The sequence below is a fragment of the Marmota flaviventris genome, chromosome 17 (assembly GCF_047511675.1).
Source record: "Marmota flaviventris isolate mMarFla1 chromosome 17, mMarFla1.hap1, whole genome shotgun sequence".
In the NCBI taxonomy this organism is placed as follows: domain Eukaryota; kingdom Metazoa; phylum Chordata; class Mammalia; order Rodentia; family Sciuridae; genus Marmota; species Marmota flaviventris.
This window is the reverse complement of record NC_092514.1, coordinates 31230191-31240279: the sequence shown is the minus strand read 5'-3', so window position 1 is coordinate 31240279 and position 10089 is coordinate 31230191. Positions and strand designations below refer to the sequence as shown.

The window sequence follows — 10089 nt, the reverse complement described above, 5'->3', positions numbered from 1 at the left end:
TTGGGAAAGATAAATAGGAAGGCAAATCCAGGTCCCCAGGGCCACCTTTCCTAGTTAACTGCTCAGCTAAACATACTTTCTTTTGCCTATTGAACAAGTATGTAGTATGTTACTTAAACTGAAGTTCCCACGGTGAGGGAAAAATCTGGGAAAAGATTTCAATATTAATATCAATTATAATATTAATGTGAAAATTATATTAAAAACCCCTTCACACAGAGAAGGGAATTTTCTTCTTACAAAGGACTCTTCCTAGGGCTCCCTTTATGTCTCTGTTCCTCAGGCTGTAGATGAAGAGGTTCAGCATGGGAGTGACCACCATGTACATCAGAGCCATGACAGTGTCTTTCACAGTGGATTTCTTAGCCGATGGACATAAGTACAGATCAATGACTGTCCCATAGAACAGTGACACCACAGAGAGGTGGGAGCCACAGGTGGAGAAGGCCTTATGGATACCTCGAGCAGAAGAGACCTTGAGAATGGAGGACACAATGCATACATGGGACACAAGAATGAGTAGGAATGGGATGAAAACAACAGTTCCTGCTATAATAAACAGCACCAACTCATTAACATGAGTGTCAGAGCAGGCCAGCTTGAGCAAGGCAGATACTTCACAGAAAGAGTGTGGGATCACATTGTCTGCACAGAAGGACAATCTGGGAATGAGCAGGATGTGCAACAAGGAATAGAACATGGTCACCACCCAGGACAACACCACCAGGGAGAGACAGAGCTTGGGGCTCATGATGATGGTGTAGTGCAGGGAGAAGCAGATGGCCACATAGCGGTCATAGGCCATGGCCACAAGGATGAAGTTTCCAAGGCCTCCAAAAAACAGGAAGAAGTGAATTTTGGTCAGGCAGCCTGCATAGGGGATGGATGGATCTTGACTCTGAATGTTCTGCAACAGTTCAGGAATGGTCACAGAGGAAAAGCAGAGGTCAGAGAAAGACAACTTTTTGCTAAGAAACAAATACATGGGAGTGTGGAGATGGGTGTCGAGGAGAATGAGGACAATGATGAGGAGGTTCCCCAGGATGGTGGTAAGATACATGGCCAGGAACAGGGCATAGAACAGGTTCCGGCACTCTGGCTGGATGGGCAGGCCCAGGAGAAGGAACTCGAGATGAGAGTTTGGCTCTTTACCATTATTATCTGTCTCCAATACCTTTAAGAGAAATAATAAGGCCTAAGTGAAAATGATCATTTTTTTCTCATACACAGTGTTTACGTGTTCTACAATAATCGATCTCACCACCATCACAATAATTATCACCTTATAAGTGTCTTTAATCTCTATGATCATTTATTACTTTTTCTCATCTTCTTTTCAACATGTTTCAGTAGTTCATTCTTTCGTAAATACTTATCTGTTTGCTTCTGTCACAGAAGGAGTGTTGGATTTTCTCTGCCTGACTGTCATCACTGGACTGCACTTGAGTAGCAAACACACACATTCCCTTCAAACGCAGATTACTGAGCACCTTCAGATAATTTAATTGGAATCTCTGATAGTGGCATGTGCAAAGTTTTTTAAAGTCCCTCAGGTGAATGTAAAATAAAGAAAGGTTAAGAACTGTATGTCAAAATGCTGTGACCTATGAGGATTCACTGCACAGTAAGTAACATTAATGAACAGTGTTATTAATAAAAAGTGTTATAAATGATGAACTTTAGTCAAAATATTTCTATACTGTGGCAAAGTCTTGGAAGGCAGGTAGGTGGAAAAGAGAAAAGTTATCATACCTGAAAAGTTACTTTGTAGAACATCATACAACCTGACATATTGACATCTTACCCAGGATGTCTGAGGGTGACTGTGGGGCTCTGACCCAAGGCCCTGCTCCCTTTTATTCATTATAAGCCTATGAATTAACATCCTCTGTAGTCATCACGTGTCTCTGCCATCCCTTCTCATGTCTCACCTTTTAGCCATCCATGGGCCCGAGAGACTTACATCCCAGGGAAGTCCAGATTCGGGCCTAACTCATTAAGTACAAAGTAATTATCCAGAACCTCTTCAAGACAAATTCTCAAAGTCCTTTATGGTGACTGATTCCAGCCGCTGATCACACCTGACTATTAACTATAATAACCATTTAAATAGAACAACTATGCCAGTGTTGTAATAAAAGTTATCTGAGTGTTCTCTGTCTCCCTCAAAATATCTTCCCTTTCTGCTTGTGATGATGTGAGCTGTTAACAGTGCCTGCGTGGTGAGATGAAGTGAGGTGAGTGACATAGACATTGGGATGTAGTGTTAGACTACTATGTAAGATTTACTTGGAGATCTACTTGAGCTTTACTAAGGTTTATTATACAAGGTTTACTTATTTCACTGAAATACCATCATAGTTGATATGATAAGAGACTAACAGATGGGTAGCATAAACAGCCCAGATATGCTGGAAAAGGGATTATTCAGATCCATAGCAGGATGGAGCAAGGAAGCACAAGAGTTCATCATGCTACTCAAATGGCATGTAGTTGAAAACTTGTGAATCATTTACTTCTGGAATTTTCCATTAAATATTGTAGGACTGTGGTTTAGTGGAAGTAACTGAAAACAGGGAAAAATGAGAATACGGATAAGTGGGACTACTGATTGTGTCTTAAAACTACAAAACGCTGATTAAAGAAACAAAAGATGTAAGAAATGGAAATGCATACTATTGTCTGGACTGGAAGACTCAATATTCTTAAGATGTTGACTCTTCAAAAACGTATCTCAAAATTTAGCAAAATTCCAATCATAATTCCAAAAAGATTTTTTTGTGAACAAATTGATGATCTCATTATAGAATTTATGTGTGAAGGCAAAGAAGCTTCAGTTTTGGAAGAGAAGAGCAAAATAGGAAGTTTCACATCTCTTATTTCCAGTCTATTAAGTGACAATAATTGAGGAAGTGTGATATTAAAGATAGAAACATATATCAGTATTGAGAGTCAGAATAGCATAAAGTGCAGAACTAGATTCACTCTTATATCCTTCATTGAATTTTAATACTGTAATTATGGCAAATCAATAAATATAGCCTTTCTAACAAATGATGCTGGAAAAAATAGATTACTTAGGATAATAAAACCCTCACTTCATTCCTCTATTTCTCTAAAATAATTAACTTAAAATGTATCTTTGACCTTAATATTTGTATGAATTTGAGGAGAGTTCCTATGACATTTTTCTTTGGAGTCAGAAAATTCCCAGAGCCAGGCACAGCAGTGCACGCCTATAATCCCAGCAGTTTGGAAGGCTGAGGCAGGAGGATGGTGAGTTCAAAGCCAGCCTCAGCAACTTGGTGAGGCGCTAAGCAGCTCAGCGAGACCCTGTCTCTAAATGACATAGGAAAAAGGGCTGGGGATGTGGCCCAGGGATTGAGTGCCCATGAGTTCAATTCCCTGTACAAAAAAAAAAAAAAAAAAAGTCCCAGAACAAAAATTAAGGAGCAGGTGGCGAAGGATTGAAGGAAGGTGATGTCAATTTACATCCACTCAAGCTGGTTGAAGTCAGTGCAGAGCTCGTTCCTGCAGCTGTGGCTGAACTAAGAGATGAGACTGATGAACTTAAAATGGCGTATCAAAATATTTGTTCTCAACGCATGTGCTCTTCTGCCAGGAATATAATAACTGTCTCACTAATTTGGAAATTGAGTCTATTATACAGTCTCTCTCTCTCTCTCTCTCTCTCTCTCTCTCTCTCTCTCTCTCTCTCTCAGTTGTTAGTAAACTAACGTACAAAGAGCAGAGGTGATTGATACTGATATCAAGGAAAAGTTTGTTTGTAGACAACCAGAGTAGGGAGGATTGAGTCTGAAAGCCTGGGACAATTTTCAGGTACCTCATTCTATTTTCATGTCCAGAAATAAATGCTAACATAATCTATAATAACCCAATAAAGGCCAGACTATTGAGGTTGCACATTCCCTAGGAATGCATCTTGCACTGTATCACTATGCACAGAACTTCATTCAGTTGGTGACTTCCAAGTACAAGGGGTACTTGGAACAGGCAGTGAAAGAAGGAAATATAAATGATGGTCTGGCCTTGTAATTGATTTCAGGGACATAGACCATGACATTAGGAGGTCATCTGGCATATATGGAGAGTGTTTGGGATGATGTTGATGATGGGTGCTATGAGGGTTTTCCTAGAGAGGTAAGGAGGCAAAATTAACTAAATAATGTGGAATCTGGGCTTCTTTTTCTATCTTGACCTGAGAAAGTATTGGACATGATGTGGAGGTGTTTGTCTTTTTCTTTTGGGGGGGAATATATATATATATATATACACATGCATACATACACACACATATATGTATATATAATATATATATAATTTTTAAAATAAAACCATCATGCACAATTAAACTTGATTAAAAGCCTGGAGAATGCTAAAAGTAGTACAGGAGGCTGCAGAGCAGAGAGTACAGGTGTTCCCTTTTCTGCAGTTGGTAAATGCTGGGAAGTAACAGACAGACGTGTCTTCACTTGAGCATTGGAGAAGCAAAAAAGTTGCCTTGTCATTCTAGGTTGGTGGCAGACTTGCTTTTGCTCCCAAATATGGGAGTTTTCTTGGTGAGGGTAGAGCAGACTCTTTGGGATAGGGAGCTGGATGAAGGAGTCTTAAGAAACTGGTGCTCAGGACTAGTCACGGGCCCCAGTAAGATCACTTTAATATCTGGTGTCTGTGGTGTTGAAAAGGCATTTGAGTTTTCAATAACATGCAGCGGATCGATATGTTCTCTTGCTCCACCATCATGAACTGACTCCAATATTCCAGGGGCAGTTAAAGCAGGCATTCTACCAACTTGGATTGACGCTTGATGTTCTGTAACATTGTCACTGGGTCAAGATTGGGCACAGCATGGGCAACAATTGTAGGACCAAAGACTTTAGGCAGATTGGCAACATCCATTTTAGTGTTTGGACTCTTGAGCCACTCTCTGCAAGTGAATCATGAGGAAGGCTAATGTGTCCCTGTTGGCCTGGGGTTGTTCACCAACAGCCTGGTACATGGTAGCTATGCTGTTATCTTCATCTGTGATTTCTGCTGCTTCCATGAAGGCTTTGTTTAGCCTAAAGGTTAGAAGGGGTTCTTTGAGGTTTCAAAGGAAGTCTTTCAGAAGGCTACAGATGGCATGGATATCATCCACTTTGCTGAGAGGGGGTACGGTTTTCACTCTGAGGAATTTCTCTTTCAGCTCTTTCACTGTCCGACCACAGCCTAAGATCCTATACAAGCCTGTCTCAGCCCTCTCTGCTCAATTTCATTTACACAGTGGACAACAATAGAGGGTATTATTGGAGAAGTTTGGGACACAAAATCAGCCAGCATTCCCTCTCCAATCTTGACAGGTGTTCCTATCAGAGTAGGTTGCAGAGAAGGGGACAGCGGTCCCGACATTCTGGATGAGAAACCACACGACAATCTCGACACTTCGGAGACAGCTTGTCAAATTTTATCCATTTCCCACATGGAACACAGGATTCAGGTTTAATAACCGTCTTAGAGACAAAGTCATGCAGGCACATCCCTCCGTTACTCTGTGGTGTGCCAGAACTATCATTCTCGATTCTTGGCTCCAGAGGTCTACTGCTCAGGGTGGAGTCACTGTTCCAAGGTTGTAAAGTACCTGTTTTCCATCAGCTCCTTGTCAAATATGGCACAGTTTCAACAGTGGACACAGCTTCAATGGGCCCACCATCATTGGGAACAGTTACTATAGTCTTTGCAACTATGGATTCATTTCCCTGGTCTACTGTGGAGCCAATGGAACGAGTTTTCTTTATAGGACCAGGGGGTCCATCAACAAACTGTCGGCTATTGGAGCGCCTCTTTTCTCTCTTCTTCAATTTGAAATTCTTCACCAAAGGAGAATCCCAATCCAGTGATTCATCAGTCTTATCAAAGCTGATATCTGATAAAATGGAACCAGATTCATCAATGGTTGACAGCCTTTTGTTCCCAGCATTGCCACTGGATGGTTGGCCTCTGTTGAGAAAAGCCAAAGCTGATTTTTGCTCTTCGCTTAGTTGAATGCTGCCAGATGTGTCACACATGAGCATCTCTCGAATCAGCTGAATCTGTCGTTCCAGTTTTTCACAGTTAGCTTCAGCTCGCTGTCTCCGTTTAATCTCTACAGCCACTTGATATCGTGCATGCTTTAGCTCAACATCCAGAGCACTATGCTCAGTCTCTGCTTTCATCAGAAGATCCTTGTATTTCCCCAGCTCATGGTCTGTTCTCTGCCATTTCTCCTGGAAATCCTCAAAATCCTTTACCAACTGGATGAATTGGAGTTCATTTCCTTCACTGAGAATCTCCACCCGGCGCACAAGCTGCTCAGATTCTGCAAATTCAGCATTGTGGTATCCATCTTTCCAACGGCGAAGGGACACCACCTGTCTTTTTTCTTATTCCTGTCCTTTCCTTATATCGGCATATATACAGTTGGATAATAGAAATCTGAGCCTCATTAGCAGCATGTTTTTCCTTGGGCCTGTTTACAGGAAGTTGAGTTATAGTCAGAGACTGCCATGTGATCCATCTAAAGCATGCGTCTTTCATGGTGGTATCTACTTAAAGCCACTGATTGCTTTTTGTATAAAGTTTTGTGCTCCTAAGACATTTTAAATCATTCATGGCATGGCCCCTGATTAATTTTCCAACCATCCTTCTTATCCACCAACAAGTAGGCTGCACCAGCACAGAACTCCTGCCCATTCCCCAAGCAGCCAGTGATTAAGCATCCATCCCTGAGCTTGTTTCCATCCTCAGTGTTCCCCAAAATATAGTCAGGTGTGATCAATGGCTATAATCACTCACTGCGGCAGGACTCTGAGAGAATTGTCCTAGTGAGGTCTTGAGTAATTACTTTGTTTATAATTAGTTACCCCAGGATCTAAAGTCCATCGGGAGCCGGTTCCCTTAGGTGCAGCGATGAGTAGTGAGAGATATGAGCTGGGGTGGTGTAGACACAGATTATGACTATAGAGGTTCTTACTTCACATGCCTACAATGAATGAGGGGAGATGGATCTCAGGTCAGGGTCTTGGAGTCACTCTCAGAAATCCTAGGTGAGTTAAGAATAAGCACCACCACTTATTTTACCTGTAATGTCTTTTCAATTTGAAGGTATAGTTTTTCCAGGTTATATGTTTTCCAGGGTAATTTTTTTTTATGTGATGGCCTGTCTGTTCTATACTTCTCTTTCACATCTTCTCAACATTCTATAAGTATTTTTTTAATGTTTGCCAGTTTAATTGTTAATAACATTTGTGAATATCAATGTGCAGTACATCTTATGACACAATGACAAGATTATATCATTTCAACATAATGACAGCTCTGTGAATTAGGTAGGCTGTAATGCAGTAGTTCTAAAGTCTTGCTTTCTTTTAAAATCATCTGTGAAGCTTTAACTTGTTTTTGGACAGCCCCCTTCAGAAATTGTGATTAAATTTTTCTGAGTAGACCCAATAATCTGTGTTTTTTAAAATGTTTGTCCTTCCTATTCCTGTTCAGTCCATCTACCAAAGCATTGGCATTTTATGGGTATTATGAAAAATATAAAAACTGAACCATGAAATCAGAGTAAGTATTTTAACATTATGCCCAAGTGAGTTGCATTTACACTAAAGTCTAGAAGCACTGCCATCACTGATTCCTATGTGCATCCCACTCTGAGAATTCCTGATTTCATGGGTCAGGGAGACATGAAGGTTAATCCATCCTCAGCACAGCAGCTGAAAATGATGCTTCTTGTTTGTGATTCCTAGTCACACTCTTGACACCTGGGATAGAATTTCCTCAGTTACAAGGGAAGAAAAATTCTGAGAAACCAGGTATATGATTTTCAGTAGAGATTTTCTTCCCATTGCAATGCCAGCAAATAATGTTCAAGTGTAAAAACTGCTAATGCAGCAGAATTAAACACGACTATCAGAGTGAAGATCCCTGTGGTTGGCTTCTATTATGTCTTTTTAGTTAAGGAGCTCCTTACATCTCTTAGTGCCCCTCCTCTGATTTATTTGTCAGATTTGAGGTACAGGATTATATTACAGTCAGAATTATTCATAAACCAGAACCAGACCATTTACACAGATAAATATGTGTAGATAAAGAGGAAGGGTTAGAGAAGAACAGGGATAAAGAGTGAGAAAGAGATTCATTTTAAGAAATTAACTCGCATGATCATGGGATTGGCAGGTCTGAAATCTACAAGGCAGGTCAGTAGAGAGGATGCCCAGTAGTGTTGATGCTACCATCTTGGGTCTGAAGGCAAACTGGAGCAGAACCCTTTTCTCTTCAGCAGACTTCAGTCTTTCCTCTTAAGGCTTTCACTTAATGTATGAACCCACCCCCCATGAAGGGTGATTTGTTTTATTGATTTGAATGTTAATCATATTACAATGCCTTCCCAGAACCATCTAGATTGGTGTTTGACCAAAACAAGGTGGTGTGGTTTGGATCTGGAATGGCCACCAGTCTCATATGTTCAGAGGTGGGGCTTTGGGGAAGTGATTGGATCTAAGGCCTCTGACTTCATCAGTGGATTAATCCATTGAGGGTGGAATGGACTGCAGGGAGGTGGGACCTAGATGGAGGAAACAGGTCACTGGAGACAGGTGCTGGAAGGGGTTTATCTCTGGGCCCTTCCCTCCCTCTTCACTCTCTTTCTGCATCCTGCTGCCATGAGCTGAGCAGCTTTCCTTCACCACATTCTTACATCATTTTGATCTGCCTCACCTCAGGCCTAGAGCAACAGAGCCAGACATCCACGGACGGAAACCCCAAACTGTGAACCCAAATAAACTTTCCACCTTTAAGTTGCTTATGTCAGGGATTTTGGTCATAGTGATGAAAATCTAACTAAGACTTACACATTAGGTACCAGGGCCTACCCAAGTTGAAATGAAATGAAACTAACCATCACATGGGCTATGGATAGTGGAGGAAGAACTAAGTTAGGGGCTTGAAGGTAGAATTGTTTTAGTTTCCCCCATAATTTCTAAAATTATCATCATATTCATTTTACCCATACTAATATCAATGACATAAGGTGAAATGAAGCATAAAATATTTTTAGATGAAGTGCTGTGGTTATAGCTCAGTGGTAGAGTGCTGGCCTTGCATGTGTGAGGCCCTGGGTTTGATTCTCAGCACCACATAAAAATAAACAACAACCACAAAATATGAAGGTATTATGTCCATTTACACCGAAAATATAAATAAATAAATAAGAATAGGAACTTCCTAGATTCCTAGGAACTTTTTTTTTTAAAAGGAGTTTTAGACCAACTCAATACAAAGTAGTGAAATGAGCAGTAGATCTGATGTACCCTGATGTTTTCCATGTTTGCAAAATTACATCCATGAAGTTTGTAATAGAGTGTCAAAATGCATAGCTAAATGGTTAAGAAGTGAGTTCTTGTTCTGGAAACAATTGACAGTAGTGATAATTTTAACTTGATAGAGTTTTGCTGTCATTAAAGGTGAAGGAATGCGTGCCTCAGCCTGAAAGGCAGTCAGTAAGTATTTATGGGACACTGACCACATCAGGCTCCAGGCCGGGGGCTGCCCTGCTGCAGTCATGAGGCAGACATGACTTTTCTTCGTGGAGTTCATAATCAATGAGAAGTCAGCCGTCAACCAGGGATCAGGGAACTGAGTGCCATGAGATGAGTCCTGGTTGCTATGGAAACTGTAGCATGATACAAGGAAGGTTTAGCTTAGCAAGTGCCACATAATACCCCTGAAAGATGAGGGGGTAGGCCAGGTAAAGAGGGAGGCAAGGAAAGCAGGTGGGAGGCAGGACAAACAGCAAGTGTGAAACACTGGAGCCTAGAAATGATGGCTTCAACCCAGCACTGCAGACAGGGGAGGCAAGAGGCATTGTGCAGCCAGGAGAGGCTGAGGAAGTGGGAAAGGATCAGGTAATGAAGTGTCATTTGTGCTCCTGAAGGGAACTTTGCCTTTTTCTTAAGAGCACTGAGAATCTATCACTGGATGTAAGCAGAAGAGAATTTCATCTTATAATGTCACAGCACAAAAGAAAGTATTTGGAGGAGAAGGGTATTGAAG

At 41.1% G+C, this 10089-nt stretch overlaps 2 pseudogenes; both read right to left on the bottom strand.

The window, feature by feature from the left end:
* Nucleotides 1-211: 211 nt before the first annotated feature.
* LOC114080613 (olfactory receptor 1-like) lies at nucleotides 212-1155 on the bottom strand (annotated as a pseudogene).
* A 3334-nt stretch (nucleotides 1156-4489) lies between these two features.
* On the bottom strand, nucleotides 4490-6397 carry LOC139702379 (rac GTPase-activating protein 1 pseudogene; annotated as a pseudogene).
* Between the last annotated feature and the right edge of the window lie 3692 nt (nucleotides 6398-10089).